The following is a 21,350-nucleotide window of genomic DNA, read 5'->3' on the forward strand; positions in this document are numbered from 1 at the left end:
AGTTACTTCTATGTTTCATAGTCTCAGCCTGTCCTGCCAAGATTGTAATCTCACGTGAAAAAAAGCCTCATGGACGAGATTCATGTATAAGTGGCGGATGTCATCCGGTGACTGGAGCAGAGACATACACGAGTGAGCGTGACGTCCCATGACATGGTTAAAAGGGAAGAGAAATGGGCAGGAGGAGGTGGCAGGACAGATGAATGCGAAGGTGGAAGGTGGATAAAGACAGAGCAGAACACTCCGGCCCGTAAGCCTGCCCCGTGACGCGTAATCGCAAGGAGTCAACCCCCCACCAAAAAAGTGGTTCTAACCCTGGGGCAAAACAAGAGAGTCCAACCAGTCTCGGGGAGTGTTGTTTGGTTGCTGACGCTGTGCGGGAAGGCAACCCCCCTTAAGCAAGTCTGTGTCGTCCCATGGGAAGAGAACCAGCCCAGGGACATGGAAGGTCCAGCAACATCCCTCTTCTGAGAGAGGCTACTCATGTTTCTGCATGACTGTTCATCAGGCCTTGCTGAGTCCTGCTTTGCCTGGACATTGCCCCTTGACCACTTGTCCTTCGGTTGCCCTGAAAGGGTCTGTAGCCCGAAGACAATCCAGTTCCTCGGTTCAAAAGAACATGAAACAACCTCCACCGCTTTAATATCCTCCATGGAATTTGGGACCCTCTGACCGCTCAAGTGACAAGTTCTATCAGTGGCCTCGGCAGGGAAGCCTGTGCTCACCAATTCAGAGAAAGTGACTATGTTTCGTATTTGGAGTTGTAGGTATGCGATCAAGGCATTGGGGACGCAGCGTATGGTGATTCTAAACATATAGGCTAATCCGTGAGGGTAGACAAGGACCAGCTTTGACCTGTTTCCATAGAGTAGTGGTCATCACGTTCGCTTTACACGCGCAAGGTCCCCAGTTTGAACCTGGGTGGAAACAGCAGAGTTTTACTTGTTCGCGCCAAGAGAAGGAAAAAGCTTCAAATTGTTCAAGTCTCACGGAACAAGCACACAAGCCCTTTTAACAGTATGCAAAGACGAGGACACGTGCTGTAGATTCGCAATGACAGGATATGGAAGTGTCAGTCGCAGCGTCCATCTTGGGTTCGTGTCACTGACCAAGTAGTAGCTGGCAGAAAACTGCCTACTCCCCGTCAGGGAATCGAACCCCGGTCTTCCGCGTGACAGGCGGAGATACTGTCCACTATACTAACGAGGAGCACTGTTTGTCACGTGGTCCAGCGCTGCTCGCCACAGCTGAAAAAGCAAGTGGCACGCCGACTTCGTGGAGGCTTGACCAAGAAAAGGCCTTAAAAGTCACCCACATGGACATTCGATTACCTTTTGCAGTTTCCATAGTGTAGTGGTCATCACGTTTGCCTAACACGCAAAAGGTCCCCGGTTCGAAACCGGGTGGAAACATCTTCCGTCCCTCACATTTGCACAAAGTCATTGGTCAAATCAGACTTTGACTCCCTCAACCAAATGCCCAGAAACTGTGAAGGAGATATTGAGGTCTGGCAAATAAATGGTTGATTGACCAACAATGGAGAGAGGCAAGTCGCCAGCACAGAGCTCATTCTGACTGCTGTCTCAAAATTGCGCTTGAAATGAAAGTGCAGGTTCATTTTTTTAGGGTCCCATTTTAGTTACTTCTATGTTTCATAGTCTCAGCCTGTCCTGCCAAGATTGTAATCTCACGTGAAAAAAAGCCTCATGGACGAGATTCATGTATAAGTGGCGGATGTCATCCGGTGACTGGAGCAGAGACATACACGAGTGAGCGTGACGTCCCATGACATGGTTAAAAGGGAAGAGAAATGGGCAGGAGGAGGTGGCAGGACAGATGAATGCGAAGGTGGAAGGTGGATAAAGACAGAGCAGAACACTCCGGCCCGTAAGCCTGCCCTGTGACGCGTAATCGCAAGGAATCAACCCCACACCAAAAAAGTGGTTCTCGCCCTGGCGCAAAAAAAGAGAATCCAACCACTCTCGCGGAGTGTTGTTTGGTTGCTGACGCTGTGCGGGAAGGCAACCCCCCAAAGCAAGTCTGTGTCGTCCCATGGGGAGAACCAGCCCAGGGACATGGAAAGTGTAGCAACATCCCTCTTCTGAGAGAGGCTACTCATGTTTCTGCATGACTGTCCATCAGGCCTTGCTGAGTCCTGCTTTGCCTGGACATTGCCCCTTGACCACTTTTCCTTCGGTTGCCCTAAAAGGGGCTGTAGCCCGAAGACAATCCAGCTCCTAGGTTCAAAAGAACATGAAACAACCTCCACCACTTTAATATCCTCCATGGAATTTGGGACCCTCTGACCGCTCAAGTGACAAGTTCTATCAGTGGCCTCGGCAGGGAAGCCTGTGCTCACCGCTTCAGAGAAAGTGACTATGTTTCGTATTTGGAGTTGTACGTATGCGATCAAGGCATTGGGGACGCAGCGTATGGTGATTCTAAACATATAGGCTAATCCGTGAGGGTAGACAAGGACCTGCTTTGACCTGTTTCCATAGTGTAGTGGTCATCACGTTCGCTTTACACGCGCAAGGTCCCAAGTTCGAACCTGGGTGGAAACAGCAGAGTTTTACTTGTTCGCGCCATGAAAAGGACAAAGATCCAAATCGTTCAAGTCTCGCAGACCAAGCACACAAGCCATTTTAACAGTATGCAAAGACGAGGACACGTGCTGTAGATTCGCAATGAAAGGATACGTAAGTGTCAGTCGCAGCGCCCGTCTTGGGTTCGTGTCACTTTTGACCAAGTAGCAGCTGGCAGAAAACTGCCTACTCCCCGTCGGGGAATCGAACCCCGGTCTTCCGCGTGACAGGCGGAGATACTGTCCACTATACTAACGAGGAGCACTGCTTGTCATGTGGTCCAGCGCTCCTCCCCACAGCTGAAAAAGCAAGTGTCACGCCGACTTCGTGAAGGCTTGACCAAGAAAAGGCCTTACAAATCACCCACGTGGACATTCATTTACCTTTTGCAGTTTCCATAGTGTAGTGGTCATCACGTTTGCCTCACACGCAAAAGGTCCCCGGTTCGAAACCGGGTGGAAACATCTTCCGTCCCTCACATTTGCACAAAGTCATTGGTCAAATCAGACTTTGACTCCCTCAACCAAATGCCCAGAAACTGTTAAAGAGATATTGAGGTCTGGTAAATAAATGGTTTATTGACCAACAATGGAGCAAGGCAAGTCGCCAGCCCATAAGCACAGAGCTCATTCTGAGTGCTGTTTCAGAATTGCGCTTGAAATGAAAGCGCAGATCCATTTTTTTAGGGTCCCATTTTAGTTACTTCTATGTTTCATAGTCTCAGCCTGTCCTGCCAAGATTGTAATCTCACGTGAAAAAAAGCCTCATGGACGAGATTCATGTATAAGTGGCGGATGTCATCCGGTGACTGGAGCAGAGACATACACGAGTGAGCGTGACGTCCCATGACATGGTTAAAAGGGAAGAGAAATGGGCAGGAGGAGGTGGCAGGAAAGATGAATGCGAAGGTGGAAGGTGGATAAAGACAGAGCAGAACACTCTGGCCCGTAAGCCTGCCCCGTGACGCGTAATCGCAAGGAATCAACCCCACACCAAAAAAGTGGTTCTCGCCCTGGGGCAAAAAAAGAGAATCCAACCACTCTCGCGGAGTGTTGTTTGGTTGCTGACGCTGTGCGGGAAGGCAACCCCCCAAAGCAAGTCTGTGTCGTCCCATGGGGAGAACCAGCCCAGGGACATGGAAAGTGTAGCAACATCCCTCTTCTGAGAGAGGCTACTCATGTTTCTGCATGACTGTCCATCAGGCCTTGCTGAGTCCTGCTTTGCCTGGACATTGCCCCTTGACCACTTTTCCTTCGGTTGCCCTGAAAGGGGCTGTAGCCCGAAGACAATCCAGCTCCTAGGTTCAAAAGAACATGAAACAACCTCCACCACTTTAATATCCTCCATGGAATTTGGGACCCTCTGACCGCTCAAGTGACAAGTTCTATCAGTGGCCTCGGCAGGGAAGCCTGTGCTCACCGCTTCAGAGAAAGTGACTATGTTTCGTATTTGGAGTTGTACGTATGCGATCAAGGCATTGGGGACGCAGCGTATGGTGATTCTAAACATATAGGCTAATCCGTGAGGGTAGACAAGGACCTTCTTTGACCTGTTTCCATAGTGTAGTGGTCATCACGTTCGCTTTACACGCGCAAGGTCCCCATTTCGAACCTGGGTGGAAACAGCAGAGTTTTACTTGTTCGCGCCAAAAAAAGGACAAAGATCCAAATCGTTCAAGTCTCGCGGACCAAGCACACAAGCCATTTTAACAGTATGCAAAGACGAGGACACGTGCTGTAGATTCGCAATGAAAGGATACGTAAGTGTCAGTCGCAGCGCCCGTCTTGGGTTCGTGTCACTTTTGACCAAGTAGCAGGTGGCAGAAAACTGCCTACTCCCCATCGGGGAATCGAACCCCGGTCTTGCACGTGACAGGCGGAGATACTATCCACTATACTAACGAGGAGCACTGTTTGTCACGTGGTCCAGCGCTGCTCGCCACAGCTGAAAAAGCAAGTGGCACGCCGACTTCGTGGAGGCTTGACCAAGAAAAGGCCTTAAAAGTCACCCACATGGACATTCGATTACCTTTTGCAGTTTCCATAGTGTAGTGGTCATCACGTTTGCCTCACACGCAAAAGGTCCCCGGTTCGAAACCGGGTGGAAACATCTTCCGTCCCTCACATTTGCACAAAGTCATTGGTCAAATCAGACTTTGACTCCCTCAACCAAATGCCCAGAAACTGTTAAAGAGATATTGAGGTCTGGTAAATAAATGGTTTATTGACCAACAATGGAGCAAGGCAAGTCGCCAGCACAGAGCTCATTCTGACTGCTGTCTCAAAATTGCGCTTGAAATGAAAGTGCAGGTTCATTTTTTTAGGGTCCCATTTTAGTTACTTCTATGTTTCATAGTCTCAGCCTGTCCTGCCAAGATTGTAATCTCACGTGAAAGAAAGCCTCATGGACGAGATTCATGTATAAGTGGCGGATGTCATCCGGTGACTGGAGCAGAGACATACACGAGTGAGCGTGACGTCCCATGACATGGTTAAAAGGGAAGAGAAATGGGCAGGAGGAGGTGGCAGGACAGATGAATGCGAAGGTGGAAGGTAGATAAAGACAGAGCAGAACACTCCGGCCCGTAAGCCTGCCCCGTGACGCGTAATCGCAAGGAGTCAACCCCCCACCAAAAAATTGGTTCTAACCCTGGGGCAAAACAAGAGAGTCCAACCAGTCTCGGGGAGTGTTGTTTGGTTGCTGACGCTGTGCGGGAAGGCAACCCCCCAAAGCAAGTCTGTGTCGTCCCATGGGAAGGGAACCAGCCCAGGGACATGGAAGGTCCAGCAACATCCCTCTTCTGAGAGAGGCTACTCATGTTTCTGCATGACTGTTCATCAGGCCTTGCTGAGTCCCGCTTTGCCTGGACATTGCCCCTTGACCACTTGTCCTTCGGTTGCCCTGAAAGGGTCTGTAGCCCGAAGACAATCCAGTTCCTCGGTTCAAAAGAACATGAAACAACCTCCACCGCTTTAATATCCTCCATGGAATTTGGGACCCTCTGACCGCTCAAGTGACAAGTTCTATCAGTGGCCTCGGCAGGGAAGCCTGTGCTCACCGATTCAGAGAAAGTGACTATGTTTCGTATTTGGAGTTGTAGGTATGCGATCAAGGCATTGGGGACGCAGCGTATGGTGATTCTAAACATATAGGCTAATCCGTGAGGGTAGACAAGGACCAGCTTTGACCTGTTTCCATAGAGTAGTGGTCATCACGTTCGCTTTACACGCGCAAGGTCCCCAGTTCGAACCTGGGTGGAAACAGCAGAGTTTTACTTGTTCGCGCCAAGAGAAGGAAAAAGCTTCAAATTGTTCAAGTCTCACTGAACAAGCACACAAGCCCTTTTAACAGTATGCAAAGACAAGGACACGTGCTGTAGATTCGCAATGACAGGATATGGAAGTGTCAGTCGCAGCGCCCATCTTGGGTTCGTGTCACTTTTGACCAAGTAGCAGCTGGCAGAAAACTGCCTACTCCCCGTTGGGGAATCAAACCCCGGTCTTCCGCGTGACAGGCGGAGATACTGTCCACTATACTAACGAGGAGCACTGTTTGTCACGTGGTCCAGCGCTGCTCGCCACAGCTGAAAAAGCAAGTGGCACGCCGACTTCGTGGAGGCTTGACCAAGAAAAGGCCTTAAAAGTCACCCACATGGACATTCGATTACCTTTTGCAGTTTCCATAGTGTAGTGGTCATCACGTTTGCCTAACACGCAAAAGGTCCCCGGTTCGAAACCCGGTGGAAACATCTTCCGTCCCTCACATTTGCACAAAGTCATTGGTCAAATCAGACTTTGACTCCCTCAACCAAATGCCCAGAAACTGTTAAGGAGATATTGAGGTCTGGCAAATAAATGGTTGATTGACCAACAATGGAGAGAGGCAAGTCGCCAGCACAGAGCTCATTCTGACTGCTGTCTCAAAATTGCGCTTGAAATGAAAGTGCAGGTTCATTTTTTTAGGGTCCCATTTTAGTTACTTCTATGTTTCATAGTCTCAGCCTGTCCTGCCAAGATTGTAATCTCACGTGAAAAAAAGCCTCATGGACGAGATTCATGTATAAGTGGCGGATGTCATCCGGTGACTGGAGCAGAGACATACACGAGTGAGCGTGACGTCCCATGACATGGTTAAAAGGGAAGAGAAATGGGCAGGAGGAGGTGGCAGGACAGATGAATGCGAAGGTGGAAGGTGGATAAAGACAGAGCAGAACACTCCGGCCCGTAAGCCTGCCCTGTGACGCGTAATCGCAAGGAATCAACCCCACACCAAAAAAGTGGTTCTCGCCCTGGGGCAAAAAAAGAGAATCCAACCACTCTCGCGGAGTGTTGTTTGGTTGCTGACGCTGTGCGGGAAGGCAACCCCCCAAAGCAAGTCTGTGTCGTCCCATGGGGAGAGAACCAGCCCAGGGACATGGAAAGTGTAGCAACATCCCTCTTCTGAGAGAGGCTACTCATGTTTCTGCATGACTGTCCATCAGGCCTTGCTGAGTCCTGCTTTGCCTGGACATTGCCCCTTGACCACTTTTCCTTCGGTTGCCCTGAAAGGGGCTGTAGCCCGAAGACAATCCAGCTCCTAGGTTCAAAAGAACATGAAACAACCTCCACCACTTTAATATCCTCCATGGAATTTGGGACCCTCTGACCGCTCAAGTGACAAGTTCTATCAGTGGCCTCGGCAGGGAAGCCTGTGCTCACCGCTTCAGAGAAAGTGACTATGTTTCGTATTTGGAGTTGTACGTATGCGATCAAGGCATTGGGGACGCAGCGTATGGTGATTCTAAACATATAGGCTAATCCGTGAGGGTAGACAAGGACCTGCTTTGACCTGTTTCCATAGAGTAGTGGTCATCACGTTCGCTTTACACGCGCAAGGTCCCCAGTTCGAACCTGGGTGGAAACAGCAGAGTTTTACTTGTTCGCGCCAAGAGAAGGAAAAAGCTTCAAATTGTTCAAGTCTCACAGAACAAGCACACAAGCCCTTTTAACAGTATGCAAAGACGAGGACACGTGCTGTAGATTCGCAATGACAGGATATGGAAGTGTCAGTCGCAGCGCCCATCTTGGGTTCGTGTCACTTTTGACCAAGTAGCAGCTGGCAGAAAACTGCCTACTCCCCGTCAGGGAGTCGAACCCCGGTCTTCCGCGTGACAGGCGGAGATACTATCCACTATACTAACGAGGAGCACTGTTTGTCACGTGGTCCAGCGCTGCTCGCCACAGCTGAAAAAGCAAGTGGCACGCCGACTTCGTGGAGGCTTGACCAAGAAAAGGCCTTAAAAGTCACCCACATGGACATTCCATTACCTTTTGCAGTTTCCATAGTGTAGTGGTCATCACGTTTGCCTCACACGCAAAAGGTCCCCGGTTCGAAACCGGGTGGAAACATCTTCCGTCCCTCACATTTGCACAAAGTCATTGGTCAAATCAGACTTTGACTCCCTCAACCAAATGCCCAGAAACTGTTAAAGAGATATTGAGGTCTGGTAAATAAATGGTTTATTGACCAACAATGGAGCAAGGCAAGTCGCCAGCACAGAGCTCATTCTGACTGCTGTCTCAAAATTGCGCTTGAAATGAAAGTGCAGGTTCATTTTTTTAGGGTCCCATTTTAGTTACTTCTATGTTTCATAGTCTCAGCCTGTCCTGCCAAGATTGTAATCTCACGTGAAAGAAAGCCTCATGGACGAGATTCATGTATAAGTGGCGGATGTCATCCGGTGACTGGAGCAGAGACATACACGAGTGAGCGTGACGTCCCATGACATGGTTAAAAGGGAAGAGAAATGGGCAGGAGGAGGTGGCAGGACAGATGAATGCGAAGGTGGAAGGTGGATAAAGACAGAGCAGAACACTCCGGCCCGTAAGCCTGCCCCGTGACGCGTAATCGCAAGGAGTCAACCCCCCACCAAAAAAGTGGTTCTAACCCTGGGGCAAAACAAGAGAGTCCAACCAGTCTCGGGGAGTGTTGTTTGGTTGCTGACGCTGTGCGGGAAGGCAACCCCCCTTAAGCAAGTCTGTGTCGTCCCATGGGAAGAGAACCAGCCCAGGGACATGGAAGGTCCAGCAACATCCCTCTTCTGAGAGAGGCTACTCATGTTTCTGCATGACTGTTCATCAGGCCTTGCTGAGTCCTGCTTTGCCTGGACATTGCCCCTTGACCACTTGTCCTTCGGTTGCCCTGAAAGGGGCTGTAGCCCGAAGACAATCCAGTTCCTCGGTTCAAAAGAACATGAAACAACCTCCACCGCTTTAATATCCTCCATGGAATTTGGGACCCTCTGACCGCTCAAGTGACAAGTTCTATCAGTGGCCTCGGCAGGGAAGCCTGTGCTCACCGATTCAGAGAAAGTGACTATGTTTCGTATTTGGAGTTGTACGTATGCGATCAAGGCATTGGGGACGCAGCGTATGGTGATTCTAAACATATAGGCTAATCCGTGAGGGTAGACAAGGACCAGCTTTGACCTGTTTCCATAGAGTAGTGGTCATCACGTTTGCTTTACACGCGCAAGGTCCCCAGTTCGAACCTGGGTGGAAACAGCAGAGTTTGACTTTTTCGCGCCAAGAGAAGGAAAAAGCTTCAAATTGTTCAAGTCTCACGGAACAAGCACACAAGCCCTTTTAACAGTATGCAAAGACGAGGACACGTGCTGTAGATTCGCAATGACAGGATATGGAAGTGTCAGTCGCAGCGCCCATCTTGGGTTCGTGTCACTTTTGACCAAGTAGCAGCTGGCAGAAAACTGCCTACTCCCCGTCGGGGAATCGAACCCCGGTCTTCCGCGTGACAGGCGGAGATACTGTCCACTATACTAACGAGGAGCACTGTTTGTCACGTGGTCCAGCGCTGCTCGCCACAGCTGAAAAAGCAAGTGGCACGCCGACTTCGTGGAGGCTTGACCAAGAAAAGGCCTTAAAAGTCACCCACATGGACATTCGATTACCTTTTGCAGTTTCCATAGTGTAGTGGTCATCACGTTTGCCTAACACGCAAAAGGTCCCCGGTTTGAAACCGGGTGGAAACATCTTCCGTCCCTCACATTTGCACAAAGTCATTGGTCAAATCAGACTTTGACTCCCTCAACCAAATGCCCAGAAACTGTTAAGGAGATATTGAGGTCTGGCAAATAAATGGTTGATTGACCAACAATGGAGAGAGGCAAGTCGCCAGCACAGAGCTCATTCTGACTGCTGTCTCAAAATTGCGCTTGAAATGAAAGTGCAGGTTCATTTTTTTAGGGTCCCATTTTAGTTACTTCTATGTTTCATAGTCTCAGCCTGTCCTGCCAAGATTGTAATCTCACGTGAAAGAAAGCCTCATAGACGAGATTCATGTATAAGTGGCGGATGTCATCCGGTGACTGGAGCAGAGACATACACGAGTGAGCGTGACGTCCCATGACATGGTTAAAAGGGAAGAGAAATGGGCAGGAGGAGGTGGCAGGACAGATGAATGCGAAGGTGGAAGGTGGATAAAGACAGAGCAGAACACTCCGGCCCGTAAGCCTGCCCCGTGACGCGTAATCGCAAGGAGTCAACCCCACACCAAAAAAGTGGTTGTAACCCTGGGGCAAAACAAGAGAGTCCAACCAGTCTCGGGGAGTGTTGTTTGGTTGCTGACGCTGTGCGGGAAGGCAACCCCCCTTAAGCAAGTCTGTGTCGTCCCATGGGAAGAGAACCAGCCCAGGGACATGGAAGGTCCAGCAACATCCCTCTTCTGAGAGAGGCTACTCATGTTTCTGCATGACTGTTCATCAGGCCTTGCTGAGTCCTGCTTTGCCTGGACATTGCCCCTTGACCACTTGTCCTTCGGTTGCCCTGAAAGGGTCTGTAGCCCGAAGACAATCCAGTTCCTCGGTTCAAAAGAACATGAAACAACCTCCACCGCTTTAATATCCTCCATGGAATTTGGGACCCTCTGACCGCTCAAGTGACAAGTTCTATCAGTGGCCTCGGCAGGGAAGCCTGTGCTCACCGATTCAGAGAAAGTGACTATGTTTCGTATTTGGAGTTGTACGTATGCGATCAAGGCATTGGGGACGCAGCGTATGGTGATTCTAAACATATAGGCTAATCCGTGAGGGTAGACAAGGACCAGCTTTGACCTGTTTCCATAGAGTAGTGGTCATCACGTTCGCTTTACACGCGCAAGGTCCCCAGTTCGAACCTAGGTGGAAACAGCAGAGTTTTACTTGTTCGCGCCAAGAAAAGGACAAAGATCCAAATCGTTCAAGTCTCGCGAACCAAGCACACAAGCCATTTTAACAGTATGCAAAGACGAGGACACGTGCTGTAGATTCGCAATGAAAGGATACGTAAGTGTCAGTCGCAGCGCCCGTCTTGGGTTCGTGTCACTTTCGACCAAGTAGCAGGTGGCAGAAAACTGCCTACTCCCCGTCGGGGAATCGAACCCCGGTCTTCCGCGTGACAGGCGGAGATACTGTCCACTATACTAACGAGGAGCACTGTTTGTCACGTGGTCCAGCGCTGCTCGCCACAGCTGAAAAAGCAAGTGGCACGCCGACTTCGTGGAGGCTTGACCAAGAGAAGGCCTTAAAAGTCACCCACATGGACATTCGATTAACTTTTGCAGTTTCCATAGTGTAGTGGTCATCACGTTTGCTTCACACGCAAAAGGTCCCCGGTTCGAAACCGGGTGGAAACATCTTCCGTCCCTCACATTTGCACAAAGTCATTGGTCAAATCAGACTTTGACTCCCTCAACCAAATGCCCAGAAACTGTTAAGGAGATATTGAGGTCTGGCAAATAAATGGTTGATTGACCAACAATGGAGAGAGGCAAGTCGCCAGCACAGAGCTCATTCTGACTGCTGTCTCAAAATTGCACTTGAAATGAAAGTGCAGGTTCATTTTTTTAGGGTCCCATTTTAGTTACTTCTATGTTTCATAGTCTCAGCCTGTCCTGCCAAGATTGTAATCTCAAGTGAAAAAAAGCCTCATGGACGAGATTCATGTATAAGTGGCGGATGTCATCCGGTGACTGGAGCAGAGACATACACGAGTGAGCGTGACGTCCCATGACATGGTTAAAAGGGAAGAGAAATGGGCAGGAGGAGGTGGCAGGACAGATGAATGCGAAGGTGGAAGGTGGATAAAGACAGAGCAGAACACTCCGGCCCGTAAGCCTGCCCCGTGACGCGTAATCGCAAGGAGTCAACCCCCCACCAAAAAAGTGGTTCTAACCCTGGGGCAAAACAAGAGAGTCCAACCAGTCTCGGGGAGTGTTGTTTGGTTGCTGACGCTGTGCGGGAAGGCAACCCCCCTTAAGCAAGTCTGTGTCGTCCCATGGGAAGAGAACCAGCCCAGGGACATGGAAGGTCCAGCAACATCCCTCTTCTGAGAGAGGCTACTCATGTTTCTGCATGACTGTCCATCAGGCCTTGCTGAGTCCTGCTTTGCCTGGACATTGCCCCTTGACCACTTTTCTTTCGGTTGCCCTGAAAGGGGCTGTAGCCCGAAGACAATCCAGCTCTTAGGTTCAAAAGAACATGAAACAACCTCCACCACTTTAATATCCTCCATGGAATTTGGGACCCTCTGACCGCTCAAGTGACAAGTTCTATCAGTGGCCTCGGCAGGGAAGCCTGTGCTCACCGCTTCAGAGAAAGTGACTATGTTTCGTATTTGGAGTTGTACGTATGCGATCAAGGCATTGGGGACGCAGCGTATGGTGATTCTAAACATATAGGCTAATCCGTGAGGGTAGACAAGGACCTGCTTTGACCTTTTTCCAAAGTGTAGTGGTCATCACGTTCGCTTTACACGCGCAAGGTCCCCAGTTCGAACCTGGGTGGAAACAGCAGCGTTTTACTTGTTCGCGCCAAGGAAAGGACAAAGATCCAAATTTTCAAGTCTCGCGGACCAAGCACACAAGCCATTTTAACAGTATGCAAAGAGGAGGACACGTGCTGTAGATTCGCAATGAAAGGATACGTAAGTGTCAGTCGCAGCGCCCGTCTTGGGTTCGTGTCACTTTTGACCAAGTAGCAGGTGGCAGAAAACTGCCTACTCCCCGTTGGGGAATCAAACCCCGGTCTTCCGCGTGACAGGCGGAGATACTGTCCACTATACTAACGAGGAGCACTGTTTGTCACGTGGTCCAGCGCTGCTCGCCACAGCTGAAAAAGCAAGTGGCACGCCGACTTCGTGGAGGCTTGACCAAGAAAAGGCCTTAAAAGTCACCCACATGGACATTCGATTACCTTTTGCAGTTTCCATAGTGTAGTGGTCATCACGTTTGCCTAACACGCAAAAGGTCCCCGGTTCGAAACCGGGTGGAAACATCTTCCGTCCCTCACATTTGCACAAAGTCATTGGTCAAATCAGACTTTGACTCCCTCAACCAAATGCCCAGAAACTGTTAAGGAGATATTGAGGTCTGGCAAATAAATGGTTGATTGACCAACAATGGAGAGAGGCAAGTCGCCAGCACAGAGCTCATTCTGACTGCTGTCTCAAAATTGCGCTTGAAATGAAAGTGCAGGTTCATTTTTTTAGGGTCCCATTTTAGTTACTTCTATGTTTCATAGTCTCAGCCTGTCCTGCCAAGATTGTAATCTCACGTGAAAAAAAGCCTCATGGACGAGATTCATGTATAAGTGGCGGATGTCATCCGGTGACTGGAGCAGAGACATACACGAGTGAGCGTGACTTCCCATGACATGGTTAAAAGGGAAGAGAAATGGGCAGGAGGAGGTGGCAGGACAGATGAATGCGAAGGTGGAAGGTGGATAAAGACAGAGCAGAACACTCCGGCCCGTAAGCCTGCCCTGTGACGCGTAATCGCAAGGAGTCAACCCCACACCAAAAAAGTGGTTCTCGCCCTGGGGCAAAAAAAGAGAATCCAACCACTCTCGCGGAGTGTTGTTTGGTTGCTGACGCTGTGCGGGAAGGCAACCCCCCAAAGCAAGTCTGTGTCGTCCCATGGGGAGAACCAGCCCAGGGACATGGAAAGTGTAGCAACATCCCTCTTCTGAGAGAGGCTACTCATGTTTCTGCATGACTGTCCATCAGGCCTTGCTGAGTCCTGCTTTGCCTGGACATTGCCCCTTGACCACTTTTCTTTCGGTTGCCCTGAAAGGGGCTGTAGCCCGAAGACAATCCAGCTCTTAGGTTCAAAAGAACATGAAACAACCTCCACCACTTTAATATCCTCCATGGAATTTGGGACCCTCTGACCGCTCAAGTGACAAGTTCTATCAGTGGCCTCGGCAGGGAAGCCTGTGCTCACCGCTTCAGAGAAAGTGACTATGTTTCGTATTTGGAGTTGTACGTATGCGATCAAGGCATTGGGGACGCAGCGTATGGTGATTCTAAACATATAGGCTAATCCGTGAGGGTAGACAAGGACCTGCTTTGACCTTTTTCCAAAGTGTAGTGGTCATCACGTTCGCTTTACACGCGCAAGGTCCCCAGTTCGAACCTGGGTGGAAACAGCAGCGTTTTACTTGTTCGCGCCAAGGAAAGGACAAAGATCCAAATTTTCAAGTCTCGCGGACCAAGCACACAAGCCATTTTAACAGTATGCAAAGACGAGGACACGTGCTGTAGATTCGCAATGAAAGGATACGTAAGTGTCAGTCGCAGCGCCCGTCTTGGGTTCGTGTCACTTTTGACCAAGTAGCAGGTGGCAGAAAACTGCCTACTCCCCGTCGGGGAATCGAACCCCGGTCTTGCGCGTGACAGGCGGAGATACTGTCCACTATACTAACGAGGAACACTGCCTGTCATGTGGTCCAGCGCTCCTCCCGACAGCTGAAAAAGCAAGTGTCACGCCGACTTCGTGAAGGCTTGACCAAGAAAAGGCCTTACAAATCACCCACGTGGACATTCACTTACCTTTTGCAGTTTCCATAGTGTAGTGGTCATCACGTTTGCCTCACACGCAAAAGGTCCCCGGTTCGAAACCGGGTGGAAACATCTTCCGTCCCTCACATTTGCACAAAGTCATTGGTCAAATCAGACTTTGACTCCCTCAACCAAATGCCCAGAAACTGTTAAAGAGATATTGAGGTCTGGTAAATAAATGGTTTATTGACCAACAATGGAGCAAGGCAAGTCGCCAGCACAGAGCTCATTCTGACTGCTGTCTCAAAATTGCGCTTGAAATGAAAGTGCAGGTTCATTTTTTTAGGGTCCCATTTTAGTTACTTCTATGTTTCATAGTCTCAGCCTGTCCTGCCAAGATTGTAATCTCACGTGAAAGAAAGCCTCATGGACGAGATTCATGTATAAGTGGCGGATGTCATCCGGTGACTGGAGCAGAGACATACACGAGTGAGCGTGACGTCCCATGACATGGTTAAAAGGGAAGAGAAATGGGCAGAAGGAGGTGGCAGGACAGATGAATGCGAAGGTGGAAGGTGGATAAAGACAGAGCAGAACACTCCGGCCCGTAAGCCTGCCCCGTGACGCGTAATCGCAAGGAGTCAACCCCACACCAAAAAAGTGGTTCTAACCCTGGGGCAAAACAAGAGAGTCCAACCAGTCTCGGGGAGTGTTGTTTGGTTGCTGACGCTGTGCGGGAAGGCAACCCCCCTTAAGCAAGTCTGTGTCGTCCCATGGGAAGAGAACCAGCCCAGGGACATGGAAGGTCCAGCAACATCCCTCTTCTGAGAGAGGCTACTCATGTTTCTGCATGACTGTTCATCAGGCCTTGCTGAGTCCTGCTTTGCCTGGACATTGCCCCTTGACCACTTGTCCTTCGGTTGCCCTGAAAGGGTCTGTAGCCCGAAGACAATCCAGTTCCTCGGTTCAAAAGAACATGAAACAACCTCCACCACTTTAATATCCTCCATGGAATTTGGGACCCTCTGACCGCTCAAGTGACAAGTTCTATCAGTGGCCTCAGCAGGGAAGTCTGTGCTCACCGCTTCAGAGAAAGTGACTATGTTTCGTATTTGGAGTTGTAGGTATGCGATCAAGGCATTGGGGACGCAGCGTATGGTGATTCTAAACATATAGGCTAATCCGTGAGGGTAGACAAGGACCTGCTTTGACCTGTTTCCATAGAGTAGTGGTCATCACGTTCGCTTTACACGCGCAAGGTCCCCAGTTCGAACCTGGGTGGAAACAGCAGAGTTTTACTTGTTCGCGCCAAGAGAAGGAAAAAGCTTCAAATTGTTCAAGTCTCACGGAAGAAGCACAAAAGCCATTTTAACAGTATGCAAAGACGAGGACACGTGCTGTAGATTCGCAATGACAGGATATGGGAAGTGTCAGTCGCAGCGCCCATCTTGGGTTCGTGTCACTTTTGACCAAGTAGCAGCTGGCAGAAAACTGCCTACTCCCCATCGGGGAATCAAACCCCGGTCTTCCGCGTGACAGGCGGAGATACTGTCCACTATACTAACGAGGAGCACTGTTTGTCATGTGGTCCAGCGCTCCTCCCGACAGCTGAAAAAGCAAGTGTCACGCCGACTTCGTGAAGGCTTGACCAAGAAAAGGCCTTACAAATCACCCACGTGGACATTCACTTACCTTTTGCAGTTTCCATAGTGTAGTGGTCATCACGTTTGCCTCACACGCAAAAGGTCCCCGGTTCGAAACCGGGTGGAAACATCTTCCGTCCCTCACATTTGCACAAAGTCATTGGTCAAATCAGACTTTGACTCCCTCAACCAAATGCCCAGAAACTGTTAAAGAGATATTGAGGTCTGGTAAATAAATGGTTTATTGACCAACAATGGAGCAAGGCAAGTCGCCAGCACAGAGCTCATTCTGACTGCTGTCTCAAAATTGCGCTTGAAATGAAAGTGCAGGTTCATTTTTTTAGGGTCCCATTTTAGTTACTTCTATGTTTCATAGTCTCAGCCTGTCCTGCCAAGATTGTAATCTCACGTGAAAGAAAGCCTCATGGACGAGATTCATGTATAAGTGGCGGATGTCATCCGGTGACTGGAGCAGAGACATACACGAGTGAGCGTGACGTCCCATGACATGGTTAAAAGGGAAGAGAAATGGGCAGAAGGAGGTGGCAGGACAGATGAATGCGAAGGTGGAAGGTGGATAAAGACAGAGCAGAACACTCCGGCCCGTAAGCCTGCCCCGTGACGCGTAATCGCAAGGAGTCAACCCCACACCAAAAAAGTGGTTCTAACCCTGGGGCAAAACAAGAGAGTCCAACCAGTCTCGGGGAGTGTTGTTTGGTTGCTGACGCTGTGCGGGAAGGCAACCCCCCTTAAGCAAGTCTGTGTCGTCCCATGGGAAGAGAACCAGCCCAGGGACATGGAAGGTCCAGCAACATCCCTCTTCTGAGAGAGGCTACTCATGTTTCTGCATGACTGTTCATCAGGCCTTGCTGAGTCCTGCTTTGCCTGGACATTGCCCCTTGACCACTTGTCCTTCGGTTGCCCTGAAAGGGTCTGTAGCCCGAAGACAATCCAGTTCCTCGGTTCAAAAGAACATGAAACAACCTCCACCACTTTAATATCCTCCATGGAATTTGGGACCCTCTGACCGCTCAAGTGACAAGTTCTATCAGTGGCCTCAGCAGGGAAGCCTGTGCTCACCGCTTCAGAGAAAGTGACTATGTTTCGTATTTGGAGTTGTAGGTATGCGATCAAGGCATTGGGGACGCAGCGTATGGTGATTCTAAACATATAGGCTAATCCGTGAGGGTAGACAAGGACCTGCTTTGACCTGTTTCCATAGAGTAGTGGTCATCACGTTCGCTTTACACGCGCAAGGTCCCCAGTTTGAACCTGGGTGGAAACAGCAGAGTTTTACTTGTTCGCGCCAAGAGAAGGAAAAAGCTTCAAATTGTTCAAGTCTCACGGAAGAAGCACAAAAGCCATTTTAACAGTATGCAAAGACGAGGACACGTGCTGTAGATTCGCAATGACAGGATATGGGAAGTGTCAGTCGCAGCGCCCATCTTGGGTTCGTGTCACTTTTGACCAAGTAGCAGCTGACAGAAAACTGCCTACTCCCCATCGGGGAATCAAACCCCGGTCTTCCGCGTGCCAGGCGGAGATACTGTCCACTATACTAACGAGGAGCACTGTTTGTCATGTGGTCCAGCGCTGCTCGCCACAGCAGAAAAAGCAAGTGGCACGCCGACTTCGTGGAGGCTTGACCAAGAAAAGGCCTTAAAAGTCACCCACATGGACATTCGCTTACCTTTTGCAGTTTCCATAGTGTAGTGGTCATCACGTTTGCCTAACACGCAAAAGGTCCCCGATTCGAAACGGGGTGGAAACAGCTTCCCTCCCTCACATTTGCACAAAGTCATTGGTCAAATCAGACTTTGACTAACTCAACCAAATGCCCAGAAACTGTTAAGGAGATATTGAGGTCTGGCAAATAAATGGTTGATTGACCAACAATGGAGAGAGGCAAGTCGCCAGCACAGAGTTCATTCTGACTGCTGTCTCAAAATTGCGCTTGAAATAAAAGTGCAGGTTCATTTTTTTAGGGTCCCATTTTAGTTACTTCTATGTTTCATAGTCTCAGCCTGTCCTGCCAAGATTGTAATCTCACGTGAAAAAAAGCCTCATGGACGAGATTCATGTATAAGTGGCGGATGTCATCCGGTGACTGGAGCAGAGACATACACGAGTGAGCGTGACGTCCCATGACATGGTTAAAAGGGAAGAGAAATGGGCAGGAGGAGGTGGCAGGACAGATGAATGCGAAGGTGGAAGGTGGATAAAGACAGAGCAGAACACTCCGGCCCGTAAGCCTGCCCTGTGACGCGTAATCGCAAGGAGTCAACCCCACACCAAAAAAGTGGTTCTCGCCCTGGGGCAAAAAAAGAGAATCCAACCACTCTCGGGGAGTGTTGTTTGGTTGCTGACGCTGTGCGGGAAGGCAACCCCCCTAAGCAAGTCTGTGTCGTCCCATGGGGAGAACCAGCCCAGGGACATGGAAAGTGTAGCAACATCCCTCTTCTGAGAGAGGCTACTCATGTTTCTGCATGCCTGTTCATCAGGCCTTGCTGAGTCCTGCTTTGCCTGGACATTGCCCCTTGACCACTTGTCCTTCGGTTGCCCTGAAAGGGGCTGTAGCCCGAAGACAATCCAGCTCCTAGGTTCAAAAGAACATGCAACAACCTCCACCACTTTAATATCCTCCATGGAATTTGGGACCCTCTGACCGCTCAAGTGACAAGTTCTATCAGTGGCCTCGGCAGGGAAGCCTGTGCTCACCGCTTCAGAGAAAGTTACTATGTTTCGTATTTGGAGTTGTAGGTATGCGATCAAGGCATTGGGGACGCAGCGTATGGTGATTCTAAACATATAGGCTAATCCGTGAGGGTAGACAAGGACCTGCTTTGACTTGTTTCCATAGTGTAGTGGTCATCACGTTCGCTTTACACGCGCAAGGTCCCCAGTTCGAACCTGGGTGGAAACAGCAACGTTTTACTTGTTCGCGCCAAGAAAAGGACAAAGATCCAAATTGTTCAAGTCCCGCGGACCAAGCACACAAGCCATTTTAACAGTATGCAAAGACGAGGACACGTGCTGTAGATTCGTAATGACAGGATACGTAAGTGTCAGTCGCAGCGCCCGTCTTGGGTTCCTTTCACTTTTGACCAAGTAGCAGCTGGCAGAAAACTGCCTACTCCCCGTCAGGGAATCGAACCCCGGTGTCCCGCGTGACAGGCGGAGATACTGTCCACTATACTAACGAGGAGCACTGTTTGTCATGTGGTCCAGCGCTCCTCGCCACAGCAGAAAAAGCAAGTGGCACGCCGACTTCGTGAAGGCTTGACCAAGAAAAGGCCTTCCAAATCACCCACGTGGACATTCGCTTACCTTTTGCAGTTTCCATAGTGTAGTTGTCATCACGTTTGCATAACATGCAAAAGGTCCCCGGTTCGAAACCGGGTGGAAACATCTTCCGTCCCTCACATTTGCACAAAGTCTTTGGTCAAATCAGACTTTGACTCCCTCAACCAAATTTCCATAAAATGTTCAGGATATATTGAGGTCTGGTAAATAAATGGATGATTGACCAACAATGGAGCAAGGCAAGTCGCCAGCCCATAAGCACAGAGCTCATTCTGACTGCTGTTTCAGAATTGCTCTTGAAATGAAAGTGCAGATTCATTTTTTTAGGATCCCATTTTAGTTACTTCTATCTTTCATAGTCTCAGCCTGTCCTGCCAAGATTGTAATCTCACGTGAAAAAAAGCCTCATGGACGAGATTCATGTATAAGTGGCGGATGTCATCCGGTGACTGGAGTAGAGACCGACACGAGTGAGCGTAACGTCCCATGACATGGTTAAAAGGGAAGAGAAATGGGCAGGAGGAGGTGGCAGGACAGATGAATGCGAAGGTGGAAGGTGGATAAAGACAGAGCAGAACACTCCGGCCCGTAAGCCTGCCCCGTGACGCGTAATCGCAAGGAGTCATCCCCACACCAAAAAAGTGGTTCTCACCCTGGGGCAAAACAAGAGAATCCAACCAGTCTCGGGGAGTGTTGTTTGGTTGCTGACGCTGTGCGGGAAGGCAACCCCCCTTAAGCAAGTCTGTGTCGTCCCAATGGGGAGAACCAGCCCAGGGACATGGAAAGTGCAGCAACATCCCTCTTCTGAGAGAGGCTACTCATGTTTCTGCATGACTGTCCATCAGGCCTTGCTGAGTCCTGCTTTGCCTGGACATTTCCCCTTGACCACTTGTCCTTCGGTTGCCCTGAAAGGGGCTGTAGCCCGAAGACAATCCATCTCCTAGGATCAAAAGAACATGCAACAACCTCCACCACTTTAATATCCTCCATGGAATTTGGGACCCTCTGACCGCTCAAGTGACAAGTTCTATCAGTGGCCTCGGCAGGGAAGCCTGTGCTCACCGCTTCAGAGAAAGTGACTATGTTTCGTATTTGGAGTTGTAGTTATGCGATCAAGGCATTGGGGACGCAGCGTATGGTGATTCTAAACATATAGGCTAATCCGTGAGGGTAGACAAGGTCCTGCTTCTACCTTTTTCCATAGTGTAGTGGTCATCACGTTCGCTTTAGACGCACAAGGTCCCCAGTTCGAACCTGGGTGGAAACTGCAGCGTTTTACATGTTCGCGCCAAGAAAAGGACAAAGATCCAAATTGTTCAAGTCTCGCGGACCAAGCACACAAGCCATTTTAACAGTATGCAAAGACGAGGACACGTGCTGTAGATTTGCAATGAAAGGATACGTAAGTGTCAGTCGCAGCGCCCGTCTTGGGTTCTTGTCACTTTTGACCAAGAAGCAGGTGGCAGAAAACTGCCTACTCCCCGTCGGGGAATCGAACCCCGGTCTTGCGCGTGACAGGCGGAGATACTGTCCACTATACTAACGAGGAGCACTGTTTGTCATTTGGTCCAGCGCTCCTCGCCACAGCTGAAAAAGCAAGTGGCACCCCGACTTCGCGAAGGCTTGACCAAGAAAAGGCCTTGCAAATCACCCACATGGACATTCGCTTACCTTTTGCAGTTTCCATAGTGTAGTGGTCATCACGTTTGCCTCACACACAAAAGGTCCCCAGTTCGAAACCGGGTGGAAACATCTTCCGTCCCTCACATTTGCAGAAAGTCATTGGTCAAATCAGACTTTGACTCCCTCAACCAAATGCCCAGAAACTGTTAAGGAGATATTGAGGTCTGGTAGATAAATGGATGATTGACCAACAATGGAGCAAGGCGAGTAGCTTCAAGACAGAGCTGATTCTGACTGCCATTTCAGAAATGCTCTTTAGATGAAAGTACAGATGCATTTTTTTTGGGTCCCATTTTATTTACTTCTATGTTTCATCCTCTCAGCTT

At 49.7% G+C, this 21,350-nt stretch overlaps 29 non-coding genes across 29 annotated transcripts; 22 read left to right on the forward strand and 7 right to left on the reverse strand.

Moving 5' to 3' along the window:
* The first annotated feature begins 857 nt into the window (after positions 1 to 857).
* Positions 858 to 930, forward strand: trnav-uac (transfer RNA valine (anticodon UAC)). Its single transcript has one exon. It is a non-coding gene; the product is annotated as a tRNA-Val (tRNA).
* A 207-nt stretch (positions 931 to 1,137) lies between these two features.
* On the reverse strand, positions 1,138 to 1,209 carry trnad-guc (transfer RNA aspartic acid (anticodon GUC)). Its single transcript has one exon. It is a non-coding gene; the product is annotated as a tRNA-Asp (tRNA).
* Positions 1,210 to 1,339: 130 nt separating this feature from the next.
* trnav-aac (transfer RNA valine (anticodon AAC)) lies at positions 1,340 to 1,412 on the forward strand. Its single transcript has one exon. It is a non-coding gene; the product is annotated as a tRNA-Val (tRNA).
* A 1,079-nt stretch (positions 1,413 to 2,491) lies between these two features.
* Positions 2,492 to 2,564, forward strand: trnav-uac (transfer RNA valine (anticodon UAC)). Its single transcript has one exon. It is a non-coding gene; the product is annotated as a tRNA-Val (tRNA).
* A 210-nt stretch (positions 2,565 to 2,774) lies between these two features.
* Positions 2,775 to 2,846, reverse strand: trnad-guc (transfer RNA aspartic acid (anticodon GUC)). Its single transcript has one exon. It is a non-coding gene; the product is annotated as a tRNA-Asp (tRNA).
* Positions 2,847 to 2,976: 130 nt separating this feature from the next.
* trnav-cac (transfer RNA valine (anticodon CAC)) lies at positions 2,977 to 3,049 on the forward strand. Its single transcript has one exon. It is a non-coding gene; the product is annotated as a tRNA-Val (tRNA).
* Positions 3,050 to 4,136: 1,087 nt separating this feature from the next.
* trnav-uac (transfer RNA valine (anticodon UAC)) lies at positions 4,137 to 4,209 on the forward strand. Its single transcript has one exon. It is a non-coding gene; the product is annotated as a tRNA-Val (tRNA).
* Positions 4,210 to 4,621: 412 nt separating this feature from the next.
* trnav-cac (transfer RNA valine (anticodon CAC)) lies at positions 4,622 to 4,694 on the forward strand. The gene has a single exon. It is a non-coding gene; the product is annotated as a tRNA-Val (tRNA).
* Positions 4,695 to 5,775: 1,081 nt separating this feature from the next.
* Positions 5,776 to 5,848, forward strand: trnav-uac (transfer RNA valine (anticodon UAC)). Its single transcript has one exon. It is a non-coding gene; the product is annotated as a tRNA-Val (tRNA).
* A 412-nt stretch (positions 5,849 to 6,260) lies between these two features.
* Positions 6,261 to 6,333, forward strand: trnav-aac (transfer RNA valine (anticodon AAC)). Its single transcript has one exon. It is a non-coding gene; the product is annotated as a tRNA-Val (tRNA).
* Positions 6,334 to 7,414: 1,081 nt separating this feature from the next.
* On the forward strand, positions 7,415 to 7,487 carry trnav-uac (transfer RNA valine (anticodon UAC)). Its single transcript has one exon. It is a non-coding gene; the product is annotated as a tRNA-Val (tRNA).
* Positions 7,488 to 7,697: 210 nt separating this feature from the next.
* On the reverse strand, positions 7,698 to 7,769 carry trnad-guc (transfer RNA aspartic acid (anticodon GUC)). The gene has a single exon. It is a non-coding gene; the product is annotated as a tRNA-Asp (tRNA).
* Positions 7,770 to 7,899: 130 nt separating this feature from the next.
* trnav-cac (transfer RNA valine (anticodon CAC)) lies at positions 7,900 to 7,972 on the forward strand. Its single transcript has one exon. It is a non-coding gene; the product is annotated as a tRNA-Val (tRNA).
* A 1,082-nt stretch (positions 7,973 to 9,054) lies between these two features.
* trnav-uac (transfer RNA valine (anticodon UAC)) lies at positions 9,055 to 9,127 on the forward strand. The gene has a single exon. It is a non-coding gene; the product is annotated as a tRNA-Val (tRNA).
* Positions 9,128 to 9,337: 210 nt separating this feature from the next.
* Positions 9,338 to 9,409, reverse strand: trnad-guc (transfer RNA aspartic acid (anticodon GUC)). The gene has a single exon. It is a non-coding gene; the product is annotated as a tRNA-Asp (tRNA).
* A 130-nt stretch (positions 9,410 to 9,539) lies between these two features.
* On the forward strand, positions 9,540 to 9,612 carry trnav-aac (transfer RNA valine (anticodon AAC)). The gene has a single exon. It is a non-coding gene; the product is annotated as a tRNA-Val (tRNA).
* A 1,365-nt stretch (positions 9,613 to 10,977) lies between these two features.
* Positions 10,978 to 11,049, reverse strand: trnad-guc (transfer RNA aspartic acid (anticodon GUC)). Its single transcript has one exon. It is a non-coding gene; the product is annotated as a tRNA-Asp (tRNA).
* Positions 11,050 to 11,179: 130 nt separating this feature from the next.
* trnav-cac (transfer RNA valine (anticodon CAC)) lies at positions 11,180 to 11,252 on the forward strand. The gene has a single exon. It is a non-coding gene; the product is annotated as a tRNA-Val (tRNA).
* Positions 11,253 to 12,818: 1,566 nt separating this feature from the next.
* trnav-aac (transfer RNA valine (anticodon AAC)) lies at positions 12,819 to 12,891 on the forward strand. Its single transcript has one exon. It is a non-coding gene; the product is annotated as a tRNA-Val (tRNA).
* Positions 12,892 to 14,454: 1,563 nt separating this feature from the next.
* Positions 14,455 to 14,527, forward strand: trnav-cac (transfer RNA valine (anticodon CAC)). The gene has a single exon. It is a non-coding gene; the product is annotated as a tRNA-Val (tRNA).
* A 1,082-nt stretch (positions 14,528 to 15,609) lies between these two features.
* trnav-uac (transfer RNA valine (anticodon UAC)) lies at positions 15,610 to 15,682 on the forward strand. Its single transcript has one exon. It is a non-coding gene; the product is annotated as a tRNA-Val (tRNA).
* A 211-nt stretch (positions 15,683 to 15,893) lies between these two features.
* On the reverse strand, positions 15,894 to 15,965 carry trnad-guc (transfer RNA aspartic acid (anticodon GUC)). Its single transcript has one exon. It is a non-coding gene; the product is annotated as a tRNA-Asp (tRNA).
* Positions 15,966 to 16,095: 130 nt separating this feature from the next.
* trnav-cac (transfer RNA valine (anticodon CAC)) lies at positions 16,096 to 16,168 on the forward strand. The gene has a single exon. It is a non-coding gene; the product is annotated as a tRNA-Val (tRNA).
* Positions 16,169 to 17,250: 1,082 nt separating this feature from the next.
* Positions 17,251 to 17,323, forward strand: trnav-uac (transfer RNA valine (anticodon UAC)). Its single transcript has one exon. It is a non-coding gene; the product is annotated as a tRNA-Val (tRNA).
* A 211-nt stretch (positions 17,324 to 17,534) lies between these two features.
* On the reverse strand, positions 17,535 to 17,606 carry trnaa-ggc (transfer RNA alanine (anticodon GGC)). Its single transcript has one exon. It is a non-coding gene; the product is annotated as a tRNA-Ala (tRNA).
* Positions 17,607 to 17,736: 130 nt separating this feature from the next.
* On the forward strand, positions 17,737 to 17,809 carry trnav-aac (transfer RNA valine (anticodon AAC)). Its single transcript has one exon. It is a non-coding gene; the product is annotated as a tRNA-Val (tRNA).
* Positions 17,810 to 18,888: 1,079 nt separating this feature from the next.
* Positions 18,889 to 18,961, forward strand: trnav-uac (transfer RNA valine (anticodon UAC)). The gene has a single exon. It is a non-coding gene; the product is annotated as a tRNA-Val (tRNA).
* A 412-nt stretch (positions 18,962 to 19,373) lies between these two features.
* On the forward strand, positions 19,374 to 19,446 carry trnav-aac (transfer RNA valine (anticodon AAC)). Its single transcript has one exon. It is a non-coding gene; the product is annotated as a tRNA-Val (tRNA).
* Positions 19,447 to 21,020: 1,574 nt separating this feature from the next.
* On the forward strand, positions 21,021 to 21,093 carry trnav-cac (transfer RNA valine (anticodon CAC)). The gene has a single exon. It is a non-coding gene; the product is annotated as a tRNA-Val (tRNA).
* The last annotated feature ends 257 nt before the right edge of the window (positions 21,094 to 21,350 follow it).

This window comes from Aulostomus chinensis, chromosome 20 (assembly GCF_037954235.1).
Source record: "Aulostomus chinensis isolate RoL2024-O1b breed Wild chromosome 20, RoL_Achi_v1.0, whole genome shotgun sequence".
Lineage (NCBI taxonomy): Eukaryota > Metazoa > Chordata > Actinopteri > Syngnathiformes > Aulostomidae > Aulostomus > Aulostomus chinensis.